This window comes from Gorilla gorilla, chromosome 15 (assembly GCF_029281585.2).
Source record: "Gorilla gorilla gorilla isolate KB3781 chromosome 15, NHGRI_mGorGor1-v2.1_pri, whole genome shotgun sequence".
NCBI lineage: Eukaryota > Metazoa > Chordata > Mammalia > Primates > Hominidae > Gorilla > Gorilla gorilla.
In genome coordinates, this window is record NC_073239.2 from 36,317,283 (window position 1) to 36,329,598 (window position 12,316).

The window sequence follows — 12,316 nt, forward strand, 5'->3', positions numbered from 1 at the left end:
TGTGTGTATGTGTGTGTTTAAGGCCACAGCTAGGACCCTTCTTTCTGCCCCTCTGGCCTCTTTCACTGCACCAAACTACCTGCTCCTGGGCCCCAGCAAAGCAATCCCCCTATGAACAACATTTCTGAACAAGTGTTTCTGTGCCTGTTAGCAGCCCCACATGCTTCTTCCCCACAAACCCTTTCCTCATACACCATTGCCCACACAAAACACACCCCTTTTAAACTGCTGTTCTGGAACAAATGGCTTTCTTCTCTACTGAGTGCACCTCTGCCCAAGGCTTCCACCCACAAACGATTCTTTCTCTAAACTTCCTGTGAAACCCTACCCCACCCATCCTCTCTGAATCATTGCCTCAATCCCCTGAGGTCTATCTTGCTGCAAATTGAATTCCTGCTGGTGTTGAGCCTGAAAATTTCTCAGTTTGCTAAGCTAAAGAGTTGCCCTTCCATGGTGGATGAAGCAGTGAATTGCTTCCACTTTTGTCTAGGGTCAGGCACAGACCTTACTCTTTCTGCCCTAGCACCCCAGCTCCTCAGGTCCCACTTCAGTGGCATCAAGCAGAAGTGGACATGCATGGATAGATATATAATTATTGAAACATGAAAGCACAGTGTAACATCCCACCCTCCTTCTGTAGAACTAGAGTGTTGTGGAACTATAATTGTTGCTATTCAGGTTTTTGCAGATAAAATATCTTGAAAAGAATTTTAAAGGTCATAAGGTCAACTAGTTCTCTCTACAGCTTTGTCAAATATTCCTCTAGCCCCTATTTCAACATTTCAGGAATGTAACATAACAATGTCTTTTTTGTAGAGCTCTTTTTCTAATATTGAATGGGCTCTCCTGTCCTAGTCAACTCTCCAAAGTTGCACAGAGTAAATTTGATTCTTCTATATAAATAAGTTTAAAAATAATATAAGGCCAGGTACGTTGGCTCATGCCTGTAATCCCAATACTTTAGGAGGCCGAGGTGCTAGGATCACTTGAGGCCAGGAATTCGAGACCAGCCTGGGCAACACGGCAAGACCTTGTTTCTACAAAAAAAAATTTTTTTAATCAGCTGGGTGTGGTGATATGTGCCTGTAGTCCCAGCTACTCAGGAGTTTGAGGCAAGAGGATTGCTTGAGCCTTGGAGTTCAAGGATGCAGAGAGCTATGATCATACTACTGCATTCCACGGAGCCTGGGTAACAGATCAAGATTCTATCTCTTAAAAAAATCATCATAACAATATTAATAGAAGACAGTTCTTCACTACCTCCTTTCATCTTCTGTTTACCACCAAACTTAACTACTCTCTGACTTTTCATTCAACCTAAACGTGATGCCTTTTTACACATTCTCCATCCCTATCTCTTTATGTAGAGCTAATGGTATGGTGACAAAAGTTCTGAGCCTGAAGGAATAGCTTAGCTATTCCTTTGCTGTGTGGTGTTGGAAAAGTCAGATAACCTTTCTCTAAGCCTTTTTAAATCAGAAAAATGAAAATGAGAATAATATCAATGATACTTGCTCGAGGGTCTCAATAATTATCACAACTAAAAAGGACCAAAAAATGTAAAATATTTTGTAAACTATAAAGCACTATGTACATATTACCTGCTGTGAATATTCACATTAAAGGTCCAATCTCAGCATGAGTGTCTCCCTTCCTCCCAGCATAAATTAAGTCCTTCTATACTAGGTTTTTTTGGTAAAATTTAGCCACACACATTGGAATTCAGCATCAATGGCTTTTATGGAATGATAGTGAATTGCAGTGATTACTCTGGAAAAATAGTCTGTTCATAATGACAATGTTCCAGACTAATTTGTTTTATTGTTATTGTTTTGTCTTGTTTTTTAGAGAGGGATAGGGTCTCGCTTTATCTCCCAAGCTGGAGAGCAGTGGCATGATCATTGCTCACTGTAACCTGGAGTTCCTGGGCTCAAGTGATCCTCCTGCCTCAGACTCCCAAGTAGCTGAGACTACAGGTGTGTGCCATCACAATCAGCTTGTAAATTTTTTTTTTTTTTTTTTTTAGAAACAGGGTCTTGCTATGTTGCCCAGGTTGGTCTCAAACTCCTGGCCTCAAGTGATCCTCCCACCTCAGCCTCCCAAAGTGCTGGGATTACAGGCGTGAGCCACTGTGCCCCGCCCCCACCTGGCCTAGTTTTTTGTTTGTTTGTTTTTAATGCTTCGATATAACAGCTACATCTTCCTTCTGTACTAGCCATTCTTTTACACTCAATCAGCTTTACAGTTGCTCCCTCCCCTGCAGGGCTTATAGTCTGCCATGTTACCAGTTGTATTCCCAAGTCTGGAGCCTCTGGGGTCTCTAAGCAAGAATTTAGCACTGAGGCTCTGGGGAGGAAGGGCTGAACTTTCTTTAATATTTTTAAAGAGTTTGCTAAAAAGTCTTTACCCTGCAGGGATCACCTTGCGGAGTTTTTCTTTGTTGTTGTTATTATTGTTGTTGTTGTTTTTAATTTCCTAGCTCTGCTCTGCTGCCCTCTTATGGGCAGCTGTCAAGTCAAAACCAAGCTTCTATCTTAGACCAATTTGCTTCCATTGGCAAGGCTCCCTATCACACAACACAGGTGTAACTGTACTATAAGCAAGCCATAGGGTATTATATCAATAATCAATAAAGGTGCCATTTAACTCTCAGACTATGGTACAGGCCATCTTCTCTTCTTCAGATCACACCCAAGTCCCAGTTGGCTTCTTTCCAGTTCAGAATGCCTCCCATCATTTAAAAAAAAAGGAAAAAACCTTCTCCTGAACCTACATCCTTTCCGCCAGCTACCACTTCCCTTTATAGCAAAATTTCGTTGTTTGCACTTGCTGCCTCTATTTCCTCATCTCTCATTCTTTCTGGTGTCCGCGCTAATAAAGATATCATCTTTGTTACCCCGCTGAGACTGCTCGTCAAGGTGAGCAGTGACCTTGATCAGTCTCTTGTGTTAAAACGCTTTCTTCACTTGCCCTCCAAGGCATCCTACTTCTTGGTTTTCCTTCTACCTCATTAATGTCTCCTCAAACACATTTGCTAGATCCTTCTCCTTCTCCTGACTTCTGTCCGCAAGTGATATCATCCAGATAATTTGGTTTAAATGCCACCTATGTGCTAATGACTTCCAAATGTATTTATCTAGCTTAAACCTCTTCCCTTGGACTCCAAACTCATATACCCAACTGTGTAATCCACGTGTCCATCTGGAGGTCTAGGTTTTCAAACGTGACAGCCTTAAAAGAAACTTTTGATTACCATGCCAAAACTGCTCCTCTGTTAGCGGTGTCTTGGTAGATGGCAACTCCATTCACCCAGCAGGTCAAGCTGAAAACTTAGGAACCTTTCTAAATTCCTATTTTTTACTCATATTTTATTTCTATATATCTATAGAAATAAGGTAAGTCTTATTCTATATATCTCTCTCTATATATATATATTTCCATATATCTATATAAATATAGGTAAGTCCTATCTGCTCTACCTTCAAATATCTCCAGAATCCAACCTCTTCTTACTGAAGCGGCATCATTCATCTAAGGTAATACCTGAGGTTTGCTGCCTCATGCCAAGGAAATCAAGGATGTGGACACACAAGAAGTGAGGTTAAAAGCGGAGGTTTAATAGGCGAAAGAAAGAGAAGAGCTCTCTGTGCAGAGAGGGGTCCTGGGGAAAATAGATTGCCACTTCCACAGTGAAATGCAGGAAGTTTTATAGATAAGCTTGAGGAGGCAGTGTCTGATTTACACAGGGCTCGAAAGATTGGTTGGACCAGGTATGCCATTTGCATAGCACTCAAAGAAGCTGGCTGCCCCACCCTAATCTTTTATTATGCGGATGGGTTTTTTACTTGGCCATTGCCATATTGCCTGGTTCTTTACTGTGCACGTGGTGACTAAGAAAAGGGAAGATGGAGCCTCCATGTTGAACATGCCTGGCCCTCAGGCAGCCCTTTTCTGTTGGCACAGCGGCCGGCATTCACCTGTGCAAACTTCCAGCTTGCTTATCTCTGTCTGCAGCTCGATTTTTCAGGCCACTCTTTGTTAGAAAAGAAATGACTTGGGGGCTGCTTTTAGTTAAAAAGGGAAACCTTGCCAAGGACTCTTGCCCTCACCATCTACCTAATAATTTCTTCTAGTTCCTCTATCGTTAGCACCTCCATTACCACCACTGGTTCCAGCCTAAACCACCTTGTACCCTAATCTACCTCTGAGGTCTCCTAACCAATCACCCTATTTTTGCTTAATACTACTGATTTTCTACAAAGCAGCCAGTGAGGTTTTTTTTTTTTTTTTTTTTAAAAAGTAAATTGGTTAAAAATCGTTTCAGTGACCTTCTTTCATGCTCAAAATAAAACCTAAACTTATCATGACCTACAACACCTGCCTTCATCTCCAGCCTTATCTACCATCACCATTCCCCTTGTTCAGTCTACTCTAATAGCACTGGCCTTCTGTTACTGCTAAATTGTTAAGTTCCCTGAGAACTCGTATGTTTGCTTGCACACTCATCTCTAATCACTGCATCGTTCACGCCCTCATTTACTCAGGTCTCTGCTCAACTGACAGGTCCTTGGAGAGGCCTTCCCTGAACCAACCTATTTGAAATCACTCACCCTTTTATCACTTTTTTTAAAAAAACAGCCTTGGCTGGGCGCAGTGGCACACGCCTGTAATCCCAGCACTTTGGGAGGCCAAGGGGGTGGATCACCTAAGGTCGGGAGTTCAACACCAGCCTGACCAACATGGAGAAACCCTGTCTCTAATAAAAATACAAAATTAGCCAGGCATGGTGGTGCATGCTTGTAATCCCAGCTACTTGGGAGGCTGAGGCAGGAGAACCGCTCAAAGCCAGGAGGCGGAGGTTGCGGTGAGCAGAGATAGCGCCATTGCACTCCAGCCTGGGCAACAAAAGCAAAATTCCATCTCAAAAAAAAACCAAACAAACAAACAGAACAGACTTAGTGAGCTGTATTTCACGTATCATAAAACTCACTCGTTTCAAGTGCAAAATTCAATGATTGTTATAATTTTATTTAGTGTTGCAACAATCACATAGATCAGTTTTGGAACATTTTTATCCCTTAAATAAGATCTCTATGCCCATTATATTAATCCCCATCTCAACACTAAGCGCCAGAAAACCATTAATCTACTTTGTGTCTCTAGAAATTTTTCTGGATATTTCATGTAAATAGAATCACATAATACAGATTTGTATCTGGATTATTTTATTTAGCATGTTTTTGAGGTTCACCCATGACATAGCATGTGTCAGTAGTTTGTTCTTTTTTATTAATGAATAGTATACCATTGTATAGATTTACATTTTTTCTTTCTCTCTTTTTTTTTTTATAAGACAGGAGTCTCGTTCTATTGCCCAGGCTGGAGTGCAGTGGCATGACCTCAGCTCACTGCAGCCTCCATCTCCCTGGTTCAAGTGATTCTCATGCTTCGGCCCCAGAGTAGCTGGGATTACAGGTGCATGCCACCATGCCTGGCTAATTTTTTATTTTTAGTAGAGACAGGGTTTTGCTATGTTGGCCAGGCTGGTCTTGTACTCCTGGCCTCAAGTCATCCACCCGCCCCAGCCTCCCAAAGTGCTGGGATAACAGGCACAAGCCACCACACCCAGCCTACATATACATTTTTTAAACAATCCATTTACCAGCTGATGGGCATTTAGGATGTTTCCAGTCCTTATTATTTTAAAAGTTGCTGTGGACATTTGTGTGTGTTTGTTGTGGTTATGATCTTATTTCTCTTAGGTAAACAGCTACAAGTAGAAATGATGGGTCATATGGTAGTTTTGTGCTTTGCCGTCTGAGAAACTGACAAACTGTTTTCCAACTGGCTACACTATTTTACATTTCCACCAGAAAATGGAAATTCCACAATTTAAAAAGATTCTTGTTTTTCTGCGTCCTTACCAACATTTGTTAATGTGTGTCTTATTTATTATAGTCATTTTAGTGAGTGTGAAGTGGTATCTCATTGTAGTTTTAATTTGCCTTTCCTTCCTCTATTACCTTCTATCCTCTTTACTTTTTTCTTAACACTTATTATTACCTTAGGTTTTTAAAAGCATTTGTGTTTATTGGTTGTCGCACTCCCCTAATTTAATGTAAATACCATGAAGGCAGAAACATTGTCTTGTTCTTCTCCATATCCCTAACCCCTAGAACGTTTGTTGAGTAAGTAAATAAACATATCCTTCTCATGTGTTCATCTCTTCTTGTTCAGCAGCCTAGAAAGATACACTTGATAGGTGCCCTGTCTGGGACATTGAAAAGCTGAAAAGCTCAGCTTCTTCAAGTTTGCATGGGCAGATGACAGTTTATAAGTTGTCAATTTTGGATTTTGCATACATGTATATATGTACACATATGTTTGCAGATGTATATGCACACGCACACACACACATCCTGGCATTTCTATATGAGGCTTAATACATCTGATTATCAAAAGGACAAAGTTCAAAGCAAATGCAGAAAAAAAAATGAATGAGTGTAAGCGCAGTACAGAGTTGTCAAGTAAATGTTATGGTTATCTAGAAACTGAATGGCCATTACATTTACAAATGTCAATACTAGGTACAGATTGATAGCAAGACCTGACACAATGTCACTTGAATAAATCAAACAAGGTTATTTATCCAAAGAGCATGGCATAAATTCAGCTCAGTCAAAAAAGTGAACACATTTTCCAATTCAGACAGAAGCATATCTTCACTCCAACATCTTCACTAAAAGTGTGTGCGTTATTACTGAAAACTCTTAAATGGGTGAGAAGACTCTGCAGAAATTTAGTCTCTCTTGGTCCAGCCTATCTGTGTTCATAAACAAGTGTGAATCTGCCTAGAGCCCCTCCTTGGGCACAGGTATCTCATGTGTGTAAGGGTTACATAATGACAGCACTATTGCTGGGTCTTAGAGAACAGTTTGGTTCTCTAAGGCATCTCTCTCAGACAGTATATCCTGGTCTGAGAACATTCCTGAACTCAGTATTGTGGAACTGAAGCAGGGATCAGTTTCCTGGATCTTTGAGAGACCAGCTAACAAGCCCTAGATCTTTGACAGACCAGCTAACAGCCATAGGGTGTATCCTGAAGTGAAGAGTCAGTAGATAAAAAATAGTTAAGAAGCTGCACAGCCATAAAGAATGGCAGAGTGACAGAAAATATCCAAAATTACTCTTACCATAATTCTGTCTTTTTTAATACTAGTAGTTTCTATTTGTGAGGGGGAGAGGAAATTGGCAAAGTAAGCATCCAAGGAAATCTAATATCCATCACCTGCCTAAAAAATTTCAGGCATAACTCAGTTTTGCTTTTCAGGGACTTTACTGACTCCATAACATCTTATCTATGATGTCCAGAGTGAGAGCTTTCCCACTGCGAAAACAACCGTATGAAAAACAACTACTTATCCCTTACTGCAATTAAATGATTTTCGTACTTTGATGACATTAGTGGAACAGTAGCAATGGTGGTAGCTATGTATTATTATTTTGGGGGAGACGACACAAGCAGATAATAATAAAGATTAATACTGTGAACCAGAATTGATCTTAAACAACCTCTGATTGGTAAAAGAACAGTTGATAGAACTAGATCAGGTCAGGCTACACAAGAGAAGTACTATATTCTACTAACTTTTTATTATAAATTACAACAGGAGCTCAGATAGAAACAGTTCAAAATAAAGAGGAAAAGGGAAAACCAAGGCCAAAATCAAGTAGCTAACAAGTGAAATGGTGTTTTAAAAAGAGTAACAGCAAAAAGAAGAAGAGAACAAGAAAAAAAAAAAAAAGATTGGCAAGTGAGACAAAGTAAAAGCTTTCTAGAATGAACAAACAAACTCAGAATGGACGTGAAAGTAAAAGCCCAATGGAGGAGTAGGGGTGCTTTGACCCGAAAACAAGAGAGCAAATTCAGATTAATCCAAAAGAATATCACATCTAATTTAAGCCAAAACTAAAAATTAGACAAAATGATTAAAGACAGGAAAATTTTATTCTTATTAAAATCCAAATTTACAATAACAGAAAAACCAAGCAGATAACCAGTGTTTGTTCAAAGGCATCCCTGAGAAACAAAACATTATTATGAAAATCAGGGACCTATTTACAAGAAAAAAAAGGCAACACAAATCTAAGCCAAATTGAATTAGGCAGAAGGCACAGCACAGAATGAATAGCTCTCGTCTTCCCAACTTCTTGCTTTAAAGGAGCAGCAGGTGGCATTATCTCTTTGTGTCTATTCCTATTAGTAATCAACAAACGAACTGAGAAGTGGCAAAAAAAATTAAGACCATATTCTCCCTTTGCTTCTAAAAAACTGGAGGTGACAGACATATATCCTTGGCAGCATTGATGTAAGTCATCAAGAAAGCACACTAATTCATTGATGTGAAAAGATCTCCAAGATATGTTAAAATAAAATAGCAAGATACAGAAAATATATATAACATACTAACTGCTGTTTATAATAAGAGAAGAAAAATAGAATTTGTATTTGTTTATATTTGTATAGATCCTGGAAGAATGCAAAAGAAACTAATAACAGTGGTCACCAGTGCGTGGGGAAGGAAGGGCATATGAGGACAGGATGGGGGTGAGAGTTCTCACTATACACATTTTATGTTGCTTAATTTTTGAACTATGTGATTGTATACCTATTCACAATTTTATATTAAAAAGAAGGGGAAACTATTGACTTAAGTGTGTATTTTCATCTCTAAGTTGTTTGCACTTTTGCCTCTACATTCTATTTTATAACAGCTTATTCCTTTCGTGTGTGTGTGTGTGTGTGTGTGTGACAGAGTCTTGCTCTGTCACCTAGGCTGGAGTGCAGTGGTATGATCACGGGTCACTACAGCCTCAATCTCCCAGGCTTGAGCCAGCCTCCCACCTCAGCCTCCCGAATAGCTGGGACTACAGGTGTGCACCACCATGCCCAGCTAATTTTTAGATTTTTTGTAGAAACAGGGTCTCACTATGTTGCCTAGGCTGGTCTCAAACTCCTGAACTCAAGCAGTCCTCCTGTCTCAGCCTCCCAAAGTGCCAGGATTACAGGCGTGAGCCACTGTGCCCGGCTAATTTATTCTTTAAAACACTACAGAAGACCCCAACCTGACTAAAAATTAAATACTTAACGCCAACCATTATGCTATTCTGTACAGTTAATTTTGGGTGAAAGTAATTCTGCTATCAAAACAAGCCTCTCTTTTAGTCAGGCTTCTAGCCACCAAAATACTACAGTGCAATTTTTATCTACCAGTCCTTAGTTTAAAAACTGTCAATGGCTGGCCATCTTGCCTAGAAAATAAGGTCTTATTCTTTCGTTTTGTTTTGCTTTTGAGAGACAGGGTCTCACTCTGTTGCTCAGGCTGGAGCTCAGTGGCTCCATCATGGCTCACTGAAGGCTCAGCCTCCCCGACTCAAGCAATCCTCCCACCTCAGCCTCCCAAGTAGCTGGGACCACAGGCAACCACTATCATGCTCAGATAATTTTTGTAATTTTTGTAGAGACGAGGTTTCCCCATATTGCCCAGGCTGGTCTCGAACTTGGTCTTGAACTCCTGGGCTCAAGTGATCCGCCCACCTTGGCCTCCCAAAGTGCTGGGATACAGGCGTGAGCCACCGCACCTGGCCCTAAGGTCCTACTCTTGAGCCTGGAATCAGAGCTCCTCTCCAGCTTACTGCCCATCCTCCCATTTATTTCTTCAATTTAAGCATTTCAGTTTGTTAAATGATTAAACATTCCTGGATTCATCTGTATGTAATGCCTTCTGCCATGTCTCTTCACCTATCTTTTTTTTTTTTTTTCAAAGATGGAGTCTTACTCTCTCACTTGGGCTAGAGTGCAGTTCCGCAATCATAAAGCCCACCGCAGCTTCAAACTCCTGCGCTCAAGTGAATCTCCCACCTAGTATGTGTGATTATAGGCATGAGCCACTGTGCCTGGCATTTCTGTAAGGCCTAAATAATGTCTCATCGATCCTTTCCTACTCCCCAGCTCCGGTGATGGTCCTCTTCTCTCAATTCCTGTAGCACATACCGTTATTGACGCTTAGCATACGCTACTTTTCACACATTACTGTACTCCTTTTGTCAAAAATTAGGCCCTCTTCCTCAGTTCAGTCGAAAAAGCTGATTCTAAATAATGACAATATAACATATGAAGAGACTAGTAAAAGTCTTTAGCAGCTGTAAAGGGCTCAAATAACTCAGCCTAGTTATTTCTTTTTATGCATACATCTTGTCTCACATCTAGACTGTAGACACTTCATCTGATACTAACTTACATCTTGGTTTTTAGGACAATGTTCTCTACATAATACATGAGTAATGAATACTGATTGATGCTAATAAAGATGGTCATGATAGGGTCAAGAAAGCAAGCCTGACTTCAATGTGTTTGGACACCTACCATGAGACTCAGTAAAATCAATCTATTTTGCAGGCATTCTGCAGGCCCCTCCAGAAATGAATGGTATCATCACCAGTTTTTTTCAAGAATGTCTTTTCTCTGGAAAGCCCTCCCACACCTACTTCCCTTCACTTTGTGCTCGTATCCTACAATCCTAAACTGATACATTCAGTTTTGGCTGGACTGGTTGGCTTTTTAAAATCAGACACTTGATCAACAAAATGTGGTGTATCCATGCAATAGAATATTATTTGGCCTCAAAAAAGAATTAGGTACTGATACATGCTACAACTTGGATGAATCTTGAAAACATTATGCTAAGTGAAAGAAGCCAGCCACAAAAGTCCAATTCCATTTGTGTGAAAGTCTAACATAGTTAAATCTATAGACACAGAAGGTAGATCAATGGTTGTTTGGGGCTATAGGGGAGCAGATAAGGTTTCCCTTTGAAGTGATGAAATGATCTCAGATTAACTGGTAATAATTGCACTTATTCGCGAATACACTAAAGACCATTGAATTGCACCCCTTAAATGGGTGAATTCTATGGTACATAAATTTTATCTCAATACAGCTATTTTTAAAAAAGAAACTGAAGACATTATGTCTTCATATAAATAAATATGAATTTAGTAAATCTACTTACTAAGTCTAAAAAGCTTACATATTCCACTCTTAAATATTCCACTCAAGTATCTCTAGGACATATTTTTCAGATGGCCCCATTGTGATTCCTGGTCAATCTGACCAAGAGGGAGATCGGAGATAGGAAAGCCAAGTGCCAAATGCAGCCCTCCTCAAACCAATTACCTTTCTGCCTGTCTCACCGGAGCCTTCCATGTCCTGATCTAGTCCCACCAGTTGTGACAACGACTCACAAACATGCCTAGTACTTTTTGCAGCTCTGCTTTGCCTCATCCTGATGTGAAATCCTCTTCCCCTGCTTCATCCTTCAAGACTAGGCTCAAAGTTTTCTATAAAACTTTACCTAATATTAAGTATCCATCACTTTCAGCAAAAGAAAAAAAGAAAAAAAAGCTTTCCCTAATCTACCCAATTCTCACTGTTCGGTGTATACAATCAATCCCTCCTTTGAGCTCCCACGTGTGACTTGTACTCATTTTGTACAAGCTTTATACAACAGTAGCTTTGTAAACGAATCTTAAGATTGTAGGGCAAGGCCAGGCACGATGGCTTACTCCTGTAATCCTATCACCTTGGTAGGCCGAAGCAGGAGGATTGCTTGAAGCCAGGAGTTCGAGACCAGCCTCAGTAACATGATGAAACCCCATTTCTACTAAAAAATACAAAAATTAGCCAGGTGTGGTTGCATACACCTGTGGTCCCAGCTACTCTGGAGGCTGAGGTGAGAGGATCACTTGAGCCTGAGAGACGGAGGTTGCAGTGAACTGAGATCACACCACTGCACTGCAGCCTGGGTGACAGAGTGAGACCCTGTATCAAAAAAAAAAAAAGGAGACAGAGCCACTCCAAGATGCTTTTTCTTTGTGTTGGGCAGTTAAGTAGGTCAGTTACCAAACAAAGGATAATTTGAAAGTTCTCCAAAGCAGCCCGTGCAAAATATCTCTTCCGTATTATACCACTAACTACTAAAATGTTGTCATTACTAGAGGCTCATCCAGCACTGGTCTTTCTCAAAAGGCACACAGGCCTGGGAGGGCAGTGTGGTTTTGAAACACGCCAGCCAGCTGAATGCAAGTTGATAAGCAAAGATAATAGTGCGGTGAGCCAAAGGGGGGAAATGCCTGGAGGCAGTAAGTATCACAGGGAGGTTCTGACCAAGCACAAGTGAAGAGAAAGACTGGAGCCCAGAAAGAAGAGGAAGGAGAGAAGGAGGCACTCAAAGAGAAGCAGAGTATGAATCAACTT